This window comes from Papio anubis, chromosome 5 (assembly GCF_008728515.1).
Source record: "Papio anubis isolate 15944 chromosome 5, Panubis1.0, whole genome shotgun sequence".
NCBI classification, from domain to species: Eukaryota; Metazoa; Chordata; class Mammalia; order Primates; family Cercopithecidae; genus Papio; species Papio anubis.
This window is the reverse complement of record NC_044980.1, coordinates 172,038,182-172,053,491: the sequence shown is the minus strand read 5'-3', so window position 1 is coordinate 172,053,491 and position 15,310 is coordinate 172,038,182. Positions and strand designations below refer to the sequence as shown.

Below are 15,310 nucleotides of genomic sequence, written 5' to 3'. Positions count from 1 at the left end.
AACACACACATATGCCACACACTGCATGCATGCATGTCTACACCACACATGATACAGGCACATACAAGGTATGTAGACCCTGTGTGCATGCACATTTACACCATGCTACATGCACACACCATGCTCACACATACTTGCACACACATCACTAATACACATATTTCCACACATGTCCACGACCTGCATGCACAAATCATATTGTGCACACACCCCCCATATACTATTAGGTTGGTGCGAAAGTAATCACGGTTTTTGCCATTACTTTCAATAGCAAAAACTGCGATTACTTTTTTGTTTTTTGAGATGGAGTCTCACTCTGTTGCTCAGGCTGGAGTGCAATGGTGTGATCTCGGCTCACTGCAACCTCTGCCTCTGGGGGTCAAGTGATTCTCCTGCCCCAGTCTCCCCAGTAGTTGGGATTACAGGTGTGTGCCACCATTCCCAGCTAATTTTTGTATTTTTAGTAGAGATAGGGTTTCACCATGTTGGCCAGGCTGGTCTTGAACTCCTGACCTCAGGTGATCTGCACACCTCGGCCTCCCAAAGTGCTGGGATTACAGGCGTGAGCCACCGCGCCCAGACGAAAACTGTGATGACTTTTGCACCAACCTAATGCATGTGCACAGGCAAGTTTGGTAAGCAGGCATTGCAATAATTAAAGATGACACGAGGTGGCACCATGACACTTTTACTCAGAAATTGTAATTGCCTATTTTTACACAGTTGTGATTATACTCTATATTAGTAGTTCTCTAAGTGTAGCCAAAACTATTTTCATAATAATGGTAAGATGTGATTTGCCTTTTCTCATTCTCATTCTCCCATGAGTATACAGTGGAATTTTCCAGAGACGCCGTGATGTGTGACATTGCAACAGATTGAAGGCAAAAGCAGATCTGAGAATCAGCTCAGACATCTACCTAGAGATTTGCCAGCGGAAAACGACGCAATTCACTACTTTTTCAGAAGATATTGTTGCTTCCCATACAAAAGTATTTATTGTTAACATACAACAATGGGTTTGTTGTTTTTTAATTTAAAAAATTGCGCAATGTGGATTCTTTTTAAAGCTTATTTTAATTGAAAATGAAACTATTTAATGTGTACAACATGATGTTTTGAAATATGTAGACCTTGTGGAATCATTGCTATTTTAAAATAAGTAAATATTTCAAAATCTCCTCAAATTTAATCTCTATTACAGTAAAATTGATAGATACAATTCACGTAAAGTTCCTTAGGGTCCGCAGGAAATTTTCAGAGTATAAAGCTATCTTGAGAAAAAATATTTAACAATCACTCTTCTATATGGAATCACATGTCCATAAATATATTTGAGGTTAATCATTTTCATTTATTTTAAATGTATAAGGAACCAACAAGAAAAGAGAAAAGAAAAGCACTTGGAATCCTATTGCATGGGGACAAGAGACAATCACGACTGGCATTTCCATGTTTTCTCCTAGTTGTGTTTCAGAGCATCCATTTCCAGGTTAGTGTGTTCCGGTTATAGGCTCTGTGTCCTACGCTCTGAATATGAGCCCTGCGTCCTAGGCGCTGGGTATAAGACTTGGGTCCTATGCTTTGGGTATAAGCCCGGGGTCCTAGGCTCTGGGTATAAGCCCGAGTCCTAGGCTCTGGGTATAAGCCCCGGGTCCTAGGCTCTGGGTATAAACCTTGTGTCCTAGGCTCTGACTATAAACTCCATGTCCTTTCTGGATATAAGCCCCATTTCCTAATCCCTGGGTATAAGCCCTGGGTTCTAGGCCCTGATTATAAGTTCTGTGTCCTTTCTGGGTATAAGCCTTGCGTCCTAGTCTCTGGATAAGCACCATGTCCTAGGCCCTGGTTATAAGCCCCGGGTTCCAGGCCCTGAGTGTAAGTTCTGTGTCCTTTCTAGGTATAAATCTTGTGTCCTAGGCTCTGGGTATATGCCCCAGGTTCTAGGCCGTGGGTATAAGCCTGATGTCCTAGGCTCTGGATATAAGCCCTGGGTTCTTGGTCCTGGATATAAGCCCCATATCCTAGGTCACCTACCAGATTGAGAGCCCAGTCAAAGTTCTTTCTCATGGTGTGTCTAGGACGTCAGAAAACCGAGAGATATGGCCAGACTCTGAGCCCCCCGAAAAGGGTTCCCAGAACTTTTGCGAGAGGGAGGCTTTGCCTGCCCAGAGCCCACCGAGTCTTGGAGTCTTAGAGGGCTGCCCAGCTCCTCAGGTAGGCCTGTCTGCACCTCAGCCTCACCCTGGTCTGGGTATCCACCCCATACAGTTATGTTTTTAAAAATTGAGGAATAGCTTTGCACAGTGGCAGTATTGTAGCTGATGAGGTTTATCCAAGGCGCAATTATTGCTAATTGAAAAATTGAGGAATAGTTTAGTAAAACACACAGATCTTAAGTATATAGTTCAATGGTTTTTTACAAATGTCTGTCTGTAGCCAATACCCCAATCAAGGCAGAAAACATTGCCACCATTGTAGAAAATTCCCCCCAATCCCTTTACAGTCTACTCAACTTCCCTTGTCCCCTAATCCCCAAGCAGCCATTATTCTGATTTGTATTCCAGAAAAGTAGTTTTTCTGGATTTTTTTTTTTTAAGAGAGTTTTACTCTTGTCACCCAGCCTGGAGTGCAGTGGTGTGATCTCAGCTCACTGCAACCTCCACCTCCTAGGTTCAATCAATTCTCCTGCCTCAGCCTCCCAAGTAGCTGGGATTACAGGCATGGGCCACCACGCCTGACTAATTTTTGTCTTTTTAGCAGACACGGGATTTCACCACGTTGACCAGGCTGGTCTTGAACTTCTGATCTCAGGTAATCCACCCGCCTCTGCCTCCCAAAGTGCTGGGATTACAGGTGCAAGCCACCATGCCCAGCCTGGTTTTGAATTTAATAAATCTGTATTACATCCTTTGCATGGCTCCTTTAGTTTAAAACACTGTGTTTTTGTTGTTGTTGTTGTTGTAGAGATGGGGTCTTGATCCATTACCCAGGCTGCTTTCAAACTCCTGGGCTCAAGTGATCCTCTGCTCTTGGCCTCCCAAGAGTTGGGACTGCCGGTGAGAGCCATCGCACCAGCCAGAGTCGAAGTCTGTCTCTCGTGAGAGCAGCCACTTGAATGTAAAGGCTCAGGAATTCCTCCTCATGTTTGCTGCAGGGACACTTGCCCTCTGAGTGTCATCAGTTAGCCATTGCCACAGTTATCCTGTGTAACAAACCATCCCCACATCTCAGTGGCAAACAGTAATAATCATTTATTTCTTACTCATGCGTTTGTGAGTTGGCTGGGCAGCCCTGCTTCACATGCTCTCATCCTCTTCCTGGGACCAGCAGGGGCAGGCTCATCTCGGGCTGATGGCAGGGCCCTGAGAGACGGCACATCTAACCCTGCAAGCACCTTTCCAGTTTTGCTGTGTCATGCCTGCTGGCATCCCTTTGGCCAAGTCCAATGTCAAGGGGTGGGAAAGGGAGGCTATGGCGAGGGTGTGAGTGTGGGTGAAAAACTGGGGTGGATCATTCAATCTACGTTACCAGTTTCCCGCCAGTGTAAGTTAAGAGACAGAGCTTCATCGGGATTGAAAGGATGAGGAGAGATTTCTGTTTTAGGAATTCTTGTTTTTCATATTTCAGCAGCTCAGTACGCTCTTTAAGAGAACCTGTCTGGGGCCAGCTTTTACTGTACAGATCCTGGTCACACATAATCTGTCTCCCATCCAGGCAGCCCTCCAACTAGCATGGTCTGATTTATTGCAGTTTAAAGGGAGCTGAAAAGGATATGTAGTCATTTAAATGAATTTCTTAGATGTGTTTCCCCTCTTCCCCCTGGCCTTGAGTGGATTCAAGGACACAAAATGTATAAACACTTTAATTAATTTAAAAATGCAAAACGGGGCTGGGCGCAGTGGCTCATGCCTGCAATCCCAGCATTTTGGGAGGCTGGGGTGGGCGGATCGCGAGGTCAGGAGATCGAGACCATCCTGGCTAACACGGTGAAACCCCGTCTCTACTAAAAATACAAAAATTAGGTGGGCTTGGTGTTGTGTGCCTATAGTCCCAGCTACTCAGGAGGCTGAGGCAGGAGAATGGTGTGAACCCGGGAGGCGGAGGTTGCAGTGAGCCAAGATCGCTCACAGAGTGAGACTCCATCTCAAAAAAAAAAAAAAAAAAAAGGTAAAACTGGTTTACTAGTCCAATTATTTAGTGAATCAGTCCAGTTGATTATAAATCCCAAATGAAGTTCTTTTCAGAAGTGCGGCAGTTCCGACTGATTATTTGCTGAAAGCTCTGCTTCTGCCTTGGGACAGTCACGCCTGCACTGGGAATGTGAATTTACTCACTGTTCTCTTGCTGTTGCTCCTGACCCCGCTGTGACCAATTCCCTACCACACTGAGCTCATTTGAGACTTCAGTTTCATATTTTTAAGACCAGTTTAGTGCATCAACTCGGTCTTTATTTCTCCCTCCAGCACTTACTGTAGTCGATACCTTTTATTTTCTTAGATTCTTTGGGGGGAGTTTATAGGTGGGATGAACCCCTATACGCATGAAAATGTCTTTATTTTGCACCCCCACTTGAAGGCTATATTGGCTGGGTCTTGGATCCTAGGTTACAAATAGTTTTTTCTTTGGAATGTTAGAGAAATTGCCCTACTATCTTTTAGCATTCAGGATTGATGATAAGTCTGGTGTCAAGCTGATTTTCATTCTATTGTGATAACCTATTCTCTCGGTCAGAAAACTATGAGGATTTTCCTTTTTTCCTTGGTGTTCCAAAATTTTGCTGCAATGTGCCTAGATTTCTAAAATTCCACTTTATTTTTTTTTTTTCTGAGACGGAGTCTTGCTTTGTCGTCCAAGCTAGAGTGCAGTGGGGCGATCTCTGCTCGCTGCAGCCTCCGCCTCCTGGCTTCAAGTGATTCTCCTGCCTCAGCCTCCCGAGTAGCTGGGATTACAGGCGACCATGCCAGGCTAATTTTTGTATTTTTAGTAGAGAAGGGGTTTTGCCATGTTGGCCAGGCTGGTCTCGAACTCCTGGCCTCAAGTGACTGTCTTGGCCTCCCACTTTATTTTATTTCTTTTCTTTCTTTCTTTTTTTTTTTTTTTTGAAGTGGAGTCTAGCTCTGTGGCCCAGGCTGGAGTGCAGTGGCGCGATCTCGGCTCACTGCAACCTCCGCCTCCCGGGTTTAAGCCATTCTCCTGCCTCAGCCTCCCGAGTAGTTGGGACTACAGGGGCCTGTCACCAACCCTGGCTAATTTTTTGTATTTTTAGTAGAGACAGGGTTTCACTGTGTTAGCCAGGATGGTCTTGATCTCCCGACCTCGTGATCCACCCGCCTCGGCCTCCCAAAGTGCTGGGATTACAGGTGTGAGCCACCGTGCCCGGCCCCTGCTTTATTTTTCATTGGGTCTGCTTGGTATTGAATGGAGCCTATCAACCCGAGAACCGATGGCTTTCTTCAGCTCTGGGACCCCTCTCCCCCCATTATTTCTTTGAGTATTTCTTCACTCCAATTTTATCTGTTCTCTCCTATTGGGACTCCTTTTATAACGAGATTGGAATGTCTGGGTCTACTCTCCGTGACTAATGACTTTTAACCACATTGTCTATTTCTTTGTCCTTTCACACTAGCTAAAGTATTCCTTGGTGTGATATCCCACGTCCCTAATTTCCCTTCGCTGCATTTATTTTGCCATTCATCCAATCTATCAAGTTTTTGAAGTTAATCTTCAGTCTCTATTATTTATAATTAATGTTTAAGGGATGAAATAGCCTCTCAGAAGATAGAAAGTATATATATTATCACATCTTCTTTATTTTCTTCATTAATTTCTTCTGGTTATAATTCTCTGATGTTGCTGCCCATCTTCATATCTAAGAGTTCCTGTTCACCTGCTTTTTCTATTTATCTTATCTGCCTCTAATGATTATTGGGGTGGCAGGTTTCATTCCTCAGAGTGGTGAAGGAGTTCCCTGTTCTTCTTCTTTTTTTTTTTTTGAGATGTAGTCTCATTCTGTCACCCAGGCTGGAGTGCAGTGGCGTGATCTCGGCTCACTGCAAGCTCTGCCTCCCAGGTTCACGCCGTTCTCCTGCCTCAGCCTCCCCAGTAGCTGGGACTACAGGCGCCCGCCACCTCGCCCGGCTAGTTTTTTGTATTTTTTAGTAGAGACGGGGTTTCACCGTGTTAGCCAGGATGGTCTCGATCTCCTGACCTTGTAATCTGCCCACCTTGGCCTCCCAAAGTGCTGGGATTACAGGTGTGAGCCACCGCGCCCGACCATGAGTTCCCTGTCCTTCTCAGGGACAGGGACTCAGTGATTCCTGGGGCGACTGTCTTTCTTCTCTGGACCAAGTATTCACACTTTCCATTTCAACTGGGGGCAAATGCTGTGCGATGCTGGTGAGCTTGCTGATTTTCCCAGAACATAATGCATTTCCTTCCCCTTTCTTTCCCTTTTGTGCTACTTCTAATTAAGGAAGATGTTTCTATCATTTATGGGATTTTGGTTCGGAGGGAGGTCAATCAGGGGTGCTTCTTCCTCCATCTGGCCCTGATCTGCGTTTTTAGCAAAACAACTGAGTTTGGAAGTTTGAAACTAACGACATTAGGGCTGGGAAATTTCTTAATGTAAATATATTTTAGCAGAGTTAATGAAAACTTGGAGTGCTTACAAAGTTGGATATCTTACATGTGTGACAAATTATATATAAACCAGATTTCATTTCCTGTTTTTTTTAATTTTTTCTTTTTTTTAATCAGCAAAGGAAAAATGGAAAACCAAGTCTCCCATCTTATAACTACACATTTTAGGGGAGAATGCATATTGAAACATTATCAACATTTGCTGTTAAAATGAACACAATTTTGCAAACAGAAATCCCCCCCCAACACACACATAAAGCATGAAGTTCTAGGCAATGATGAGCCCCTCATTCAGAAATCGTCCAGGCTTTGCCTCCATGAGCCCGTTGGCCCCAGCCTGCTGCTGTTGGCAACCGCAGTGCCGTTTCCCTCACATCTCTCATCACTATGGTGATTCTTGTTAAATAAAGTGAGCAGTCCCGATCATGTGCAGTAGTGCCTTCTTCTGCGTTTAATCTGTGGCTGTCAGTTTCCACAACCCATCTATTCAATAGAGATTTGTTGATTATCTGCTATGTGCTTGGGCCCAGTGATGCAGAGATGAATAGGACAAGATGCTTGCCCTCGAGAAAGCTTTACATAGGGGAGAAGAGGCAGAACAGTCAGATTCCACGGATCCCCTGGCATGTGGAGTCCCACTGTACATGTTGTTGTGAAGTGACTGAATTTAACAATGTTTTATGCTTGTATAATTTTTCACAAAATATCTTTAACTTTCAAATGGGAGATGCATGACATAGTTCAAACCATCAAAATGATATGAAAAGATATCCCCATCTGCTCATTCTCCTTCCCCCCTTCCCCCACCTCCCCGTCTAGGTAACTTCTTTTTTTTTTTCCCCACGTCCCCCTCTAGGTAACCTTTTTTTTTTGAGACAGAGTCTCGCTCTGTCACCCAGGCTGGAGTGCAGTGGCACGATCTCAGCTCACTGAAAGCTCCGCCTCCTGGGTTCACGCCATTCTCCCGCCTCAGCCTCCTGAGTAACTGGGACCACAGGCGCCTGCCACCACGCTCGGCTAATTTTTTGTATTTTTAGTAGAGACGGGGTTTCACCGTGTTAGCCAGGATGGTCTCCTGACCTTGTGATCCACCCACCTTGGCCTCCCAAAGTGCTGGGATTACAGGCGTGAGCCACCGCACCCAGCCTTTTTTTTTTTTGATATGGAGTGTCACTCTGTCACCCAGGCTGAAGTGCAGTGGTGTGATCTCGGCTTGCTGCAACCTCCACCTCCCGGTTTAAGTGATTCTCCTGCCTCAGCCTCCTGAATAGCTGGGATTACAGGCATGCGCCACCATGCCCGGCTAATTTTTGTACCTTTAGTAGAGACAGGGTTTCACCGTGTTGGCCAGGCTGGTCTTGAACTCCTGACCTCAGGTGATCCAGCCGCCTTGGCCTCCCAGAGTGCTGGGATTACAGGCGTGAGCCATCGCGCCTGGCCTGGGTAATCATGTTTGTTAGATTCTTGTTTACACTTCTAGTGTTTCCTTATGCAATTATACATGGATATATGTTTTTATTTTTCCTTCCTAAAGAGGCGGGTATGCTGTATACTCACTGACGTAGCCAGGAGACCTTTTCCTAGTGGTACACAGCGACCCCCCTTGCCATTTGTACTGCTGAGTATCCCACGGTGTGAGTGATCATTGCGCATGAACCAGTTCCTTAGTGCTGGCCACTTGGGGTAGTTCCCATCTTTTGCCATCACAATGAACGTCGCAGTGAATAATCTCATACTTATGCCATTTATATGCATGCATGGGTACTTGTCAAACTGATTTCCAGAAGTGGGCTTGCTGGATCAAGGGATGCTTGCGTCTGTGATTTTGGCATATTCTGCCAGCCGTCCCTTTCCAGGGGAGATACCATCGTACTCTCTCCCAGCAATGTCTGAGGAGCCTCTTTCTCCTGAGTCAGAATATTTCTAACCCTTTCTTGTCTCCCAGGACCAAATAATATTTGCACCTGTTTTTGAAAGTACTGTATTTGTTTTCGGGTACTATTAAAGTTTCTGTTCGCAAAAGGAAACCACCCGTAAGTAGACAGTGCGGGACACTTGCTCTGTGGTGTTGAGATGAGAACGCACGGAAGGAACTAGGTGTTGCAGGGCTGACGTGGCGGGCAGGCCGGCTGGGCCCACACTCACGCTGTTGAGCAGCCGGAGGGAAGATCAGGGCCAGACTGTGAAGCAGGTGAGCTGCCATGCACTCAGAGCTCTGGGATCTTCCTGCAAGCAATGGGCAGCCACGGAGGGCTTCACAGAGGAAGAAGGAGGTGGCCTCTCCGTTAAGGCAGATATGAATTCCAGCGGCTGTGAAGGATAGGGAAGAGACTGCAGTGATTCTGTCCCTTTTAACTGTTCCATTTACCTGCTATGGTAGCACACGAATGCTACCACTCCTTCCATGACACGGAGGGGCCTGGGGAGAAACCCTTGGGACGATGCTTCCCGACTGCAAAGATCAAGGGCCACTTTCCCACTCGGTTCCTCAAGAGAGGCCCTTCTCGTCGCTGTGCAGTGCATGTTGATGGAAACAGGCTCACAGAGCAGCTGGTGCCGGAGAACCAGGGCTCTGTATCCTTGAATCGAAGCGTGAGATTATTTATCACTTTCAAGGGAGCAAATCATTAGCGGGGCAATACTTTGTTCCAGACATGGTGAAGAGGGGGCGGCAGGGCTGAGAAGAGAAGCCCAGCTTCCCGAGGCTCTGCTCAGCTGCCTTCTGCCCACCCAGTGGCCCTGCCAGCCGTGTTTGTCTGGCTCTCAAGCAGCGATGCTGTGTGCGGTTTCCATGGCAGTGGGCCCCAGAGGGCAGCCGGGGACACAGCCAGGTGGCTCGCAGCTCACCTGACTGGCTGTTGGCAGGAGGCAGGCGGCCTCCTTGTGCTTCTCTCAGTTCCTGGAGCTTTCAGAATGTCTTCAGTTACTCCCTTTAGGAGTCTGATCTCTGTGTGAGAGAAACTTAAAGTTCTGGGCTTATAAAAGGGACACTTTATCTCCGAGCGACTGCCTGGCAGTCATGCAGAACGCCAGGGTGGAAAAGTACCGGGAAAGCGCACGTCTCTGCAAGGGAGGCTGGAACTCAGGGGCCCAGCTTCCCACGGTGGGCAGCAGGAGCACACTTCGCACAGGGGAAAGACAGGCTCCCCCTGCAAGGGCCACAGGATGACCTTCACAGGGTCACTGGCACCCGGCCCTTAGGGCTCAGGGTCTGGCATCTTTGATTCATGAACTCGTAAGACTGTGTGGGTCAGAGCTGCCTCCTGCAGCACACACGGTTGGCTTAGTCACTGTCATCGTTCCAGAGAGGACTCATCACAGGATTACTAGGAATTCAGACTCCAGTGGGGGAAACACAAGCTCTCAAACAGAGAAGAAGTCAAAGTCAGGTCCAAGTTCATGGTGAGTCTTTTCAGCAAGTGCTTCCTGCTCCGAGTTGCAGACTGTGGTTGCTGAGCTCCCAGCCTGGGGTGTTGGGGAAGCCAGGCGTGGGGCTCGGCCCGCAGGGTGGGCTCTGGCAGACCACAGGCTTTATGCGAGGAGCTAACACTTAAAAGAATTCCATGACAGGGATGGAGAGAAAGGCCTGGGGCCAAGGACTCAGGCTCTGTCTCCAGAAATGAAGATGTTCCAGCAGTTTCCATCGAATAGAGACATGAATGTGGGGGCCGCTGGAACGTGGGAAAAACAAAGCTCTTCTTCTCTGCTTAGGACCCTAAAGAAATGGCCCTGAGGCCACATGTTCTTCTTGACTTGTTGAAGGATCAACAGCAGAGTGAAACATATCTTCGTATCAAGCACCGCTGCGAAACAAAAAATTAAACTCATTGGAAGACCACACATGAGACAAAGGCAGATTTCGTTTTCTTAAGGGGCAACCTTTTTTGTGCTAATCACCTACCATTAAATCATGAACAAAGACAATGAGATTCCTGTTGGTAACCCCCAAACTAATTAAGCACATTTCTTGGGTTCTGTATTATAAGCAGTTGGAGGAGACGGAGAGGGAGGGGTAAGTCCATTCAATCGCACTGCAGGAAAATAGTTTTAAATGTATTTATTAGGTTTTAGGTTCCAAAGTAGGCACTGAGAGACCCAGCCCATACCCCTGGTGGCTGGGTTTTCTGGGCATTTAGGAAAACAAGCAGCCAGCGAGGAGGTAGATGGAGGCCCGATGCCCTGGTCCTGGGGCAGCGGCTGGAATGAGAGGACCAGCCAGCATGGGGCTGTGGACTCCATGTTGCCCATAGGAGAGGCCTTTAAACAGGAGAGATGGGATTCTCAGAGATCACCCTGGCTGGTGGGTGGAGCAGGGGAGATGAGACTGTCACGGAGACAGGGAATCCAGGGAGATGTCTACAGTGGAAAGCCAGAGGGAAAACAGTGGAGATGTGAGTGGCGGGGCGGGTGCGGATTCTCGACACCCCTGGGCTGGCCCAATGCCTGGGTATAGGAGGAGAGAGAGGGAGGAGTCTGACCAGACCCCACAGCTTCTGGCCTGGGCAGTAGCAAGGCAGACCATGCCATTCATCAGGATGAGGACTATGAGGGCACCTGGGGGGCGGTGTGATGGTGGAGGATAGTGGGAGAGAGAATGATGAGTTTGAATTTAATTGATTTTATTAGGTAGTGTATTGGTCAGGGCTCTTCCAGAGAAACAGAACCAGTATGTATATCCATATATACAGAGAGAGATGCATTGCAAGGAACTGGCTTCCCCAAAGGTGGGGCTGGTAGGGCAAGTCAGGAATCCGTAGGCCAGGGCACCGGAAGGGCAGGCGGGAACCCTCAGGCGAGTGCCGATGCTGCGGTCTAGACAGGGCTTCTCCTTCCTCCGGGAAGCCTCAGTTCTGCTCACGGCCTTTCCTCCTATTGGATAAGGCTGACCCAGGTGACCAAGGATAATCTCCCTTTCTTAAAGTTGGCTGACTGCAGACGTGATTTGCATTTACAAAACGCCTTACAGAACACCTAGGCTAGTGTTGCGTTTGTTAAAGTCGGTTAGAATGAAGATCAGGTCTGAAGAAACCTTGAGCAGACAAAGCCAGTTAGGCCCCATATGTGACCTTCGCCTTGCTTGATTTGCAAACATAAGTGAAACTTAACTTGAGCTATTTCTTATAAATGTCTATGTTAAAGAGAAACAGAACTTAAGCTCAACTAGTCAGAATCAGCCAAAAGACCTCTAATTATATAACTAAGGACTTTCCAGTGTGATAGGACCAAATAAGGCAACTTATAGCCAGTTAAATATTTTCTGAGCCTCACTTCCGCATTTCCCCGATAACACCTGTGCCTCTGCACCTTCAGTGTGACCTTCGAACCACCTCTGGTTTGGAGCTGCCTGATTTGCAAATCACTTTGCTCAAATAAACGCTTTAAAATTTTATTGTCTTGGTTCACTTTTTTAACAGATTCAATAACTGGGTACTATAGTCTAACCGAGTTAACCCATAAAGCTGACCATCGTGGCCAGGGGCCATGGCTCACATCCGCAATCCCAGCACTTTGGGAGGCTGCGGTGAGAGGATCACTTGAGCGCAGGAGTTCCAGACCAGCCTGGGGAACATGGCGAAACCCCGTCCCTACAAAACGTGATTAGCTGCCTGTGGTGGTGCATATCTGTAGTCACAGCTACTTGGGAGGCTGGAGTAGGAGGACTGCTGGAGCCCAGAGCAAGGTGCCCCCTACCTTTTTTTTTTTTTTTTTTGAGGCAGAGTCTCGCTCTGTTCCCCAGGCTGGAGTGCAGTGGCGAAATCTCGGCTGACTGCAAGCTCCGCCTCCTGGGTTCATGCCATTCTTCCGCCTCAGCCTCCTGAGCAGCTGGGACTACAGGTGCCTATTACCACACCTGGCTAATTTTTTTGTATTTTTAGTAGAGATGGGGTTTCACTGTGTTAGCCAGGATGGTCTTGATCTCCTGATCTTGTGATCTGCCCACCTCGGCCTCCCAACATGCTGGGATTACAGGTGTGAGCCAGCCCTGTCTTAAAAAAAAAAAAAAGGACAAAAGCACAAAACCAAGTAACTATGATCTGTTACCCAGGATGGAGTGCAGTGGCATGATCATAGCCCACTGCAATCTCAAACTGGGGAGAACTGGCAGGAGTTTGAGATGGGAGGAAACACTTATAATCACCCTCTACAACGTGTGTAGATCACTTTATGCTCCTCGCAGCTCTCCCCAAAGGAAACCACAGTGAAAGGGTTTCTGTGTCTGCATCCACAGAGGGGAGGGGATTTGGACAGGAAACAGAAACTGGGGGTTCTTAGCAACTGGGTAAGATGGGAAGCCATGAGACCCAGGGAGGGTGTGAAAGTCATGAGGCACAGAGGAGAAGGGCAGAACTCTGGGGACACCATGAACAGGGGACAGGGTGGAAGGGAAACCAGGAGTGGGGGCATCATGGAAGCCTCAGTCAATAGAATCCCAATGAGCTGGTGCGTGATGAGTCCAGAGCAGGTGGCCAGGCAGCCCCACTGGCTGCAGCAGAGGGACAGGGAGCAGGGGTGCCAGGGTGGATGGTGGTCTTCACACCCAGTTCTGAGGGAAGAAACACCCCACCCTGCAGTCAAGGTTGGGGGCCTTGCTAAGAGCAGGTCCTGGCTGTGTTGAAGAAGAAGATATCAAAGCTTCTAGTTGTGCTGCTGTGAGCAGGGGGCAAGGGCGGTTGACACTTCGTTTAAGGTTCACCATCATGAGTTTCTGGTTGAGCAAAGGTTTTCCTGGAGCCTTATTTGGGATTGTGCATAAGAATTTGAGGATGAGGGGTTGACACCATTTGAGAAAGGAGGAGAAGACCCAGCCCATGGCAAGAGGCGGCATGAGGAGTAAAGATGGTCGGTGAGATCATCTTGCATAGGGTCGTGGTTGAGGGGCTTGGCAGAAGTGACCCATTCCTCAGTTTTACACTGTGCCCTGTTGTGTACAATGGTGGATCCAACGCCACGCCCCTTACTTCTCCAAAACCTGGAGGGACAGTCTGTATAGCATGACAGAAAATGTCTACCAAGTGCATGTGAAGGCCTGGCCACTGTGCTGGGCCCCTGCGAGTTGTGGTGACACTCACAGGTGACCTAACTCCTCCTTGGAGCAGGGTCTTTCAAGGCCCCACATCACATGAAGGCCCAGGGCACTTGCAGATGTGGTGGTTCCTGGCTTAGCCCGTCGCTGTCTCAGGGGGATTCGAATGCAAAGGAGCACTTCCCTCTAGCACACAGCTCATCTCCTGGACCTGGAGTTGCCTGTTTCCAGTCATCTTCTGAGGCCCAGAGGAACAAGTGCCATGACTTATGTAGCTCTTTATGGAGACAGATCTCCTGTCTGCCAGCTTCTCTTTCCCAGGCCTTCTCTCTTGATACCCATAGCTGTTCTGATAAACTTCAGCCCCTCACTTCCTTGGGCATACGAATCAGAAAGTCCCTCTGTTTCACTGTAAAGATTTTTTTTTTTTCCCTAGAGTTCAAGGGATGAAGCTTCTAAAGCTCTTGGAATTCTCCAAGTGGCAAGAGCGTGTTTGTCATTCATGGTGGCCCTTGGACCACATCTGAGTTTATGCTATCAAGACACACCATGAGCCAGGCATGGTGGCTCACATCTGTAATCCCAGTGCTTTGGGAGGCCGAGGTGGGAGGATTGCTTGAGGCCAGGAGTTTGAAACCAGCCTGGACAACACAGATCTCATCTCAAACACAACAAAACAAAACAAACCATCACCAACACCCAGGATACTCCTGCTAATAGCTGGTCTGGGATCAAAGAACTCACCCAAATATTAGTAACATAATAGATATAACTTTAAATTCATTCAGAATACCTAAGGAAAATCCTGAAAAAGAGAAACAGAATTTCTCTTCAGATGAAGAAAATATGTCAGAAAAATGTTGCCAAAGGCGGAGGAAAATTGCCTGCACTCCAAACTTCCAACATATATTAAGAAAAAAACACCTCAGTGAAATAGTTGCAACTATAAAGACCATAAAGCAGAAATATAAGAACTTAGGATAGAAATAGCCAGACAAGAGGAAGAGATGACCAGATAGCAGGTGGACATTATGGACTGGTAGAGTTAGAAAAAAAAAAATAGAAGGAAAGGCAAACCTATTTCAGAATGAACATGAAATTAAAAGGAGTTTAAGAGAGACAGACAGAGTTGAAAGCATGCTAAGGCACAGAGATGACAGAAACAAGGAAAAAGCATGAACTAGAAGTAAAGGGATGAAGCAGGTTAGAAATACCAGGAAAAGTGGTAAAAAGCCTTTGAAATGGACCAGAAGAATGATTAGGCATCTTCAGTAGAAAACGGCTTTGGATCTCAGTATAAAATGAAGCACCCTCTTCGGGGCCACCCACTTTTGGGTTTGTGCTTTTCATTGTCTTTGTGCTACTTTGTAACTTTGTAGATTGTAGATAAGCAACAGCAATGCAAATGATTTTCATCCGTAGATGTGCAAATTAATTCTTTCTGGTAGAAAGAACACTTGATTCCCCACCGAGGCAGGCAGAGTAATTGACCCCCAAAGATGTCCACAGTGTGAGTATGTTACTTTACGGGCAAAACAGACTCTGCGTATGTAAATTAGGTAGAGGTCCTGAGGTGAGGAGATAACCCTGAATTATCTCAGAGGGCCTGATGTAACCACAAGGGTCCTTCTAGGAGGAAGGCAG

General features: G+C 47.2%; 1 pseudogene; it reads left to right on the top strand.

Moving 5' to 3' along the window:
• Positions 1-2,295: 2,295 nt before the first annotated feature.
• Positions 2,296-2,461, top strand: LOC116275204 (annotated as a pseudogene).
• Positions 2,462-15,310: the final 12,849 nt, after the last annotated feature.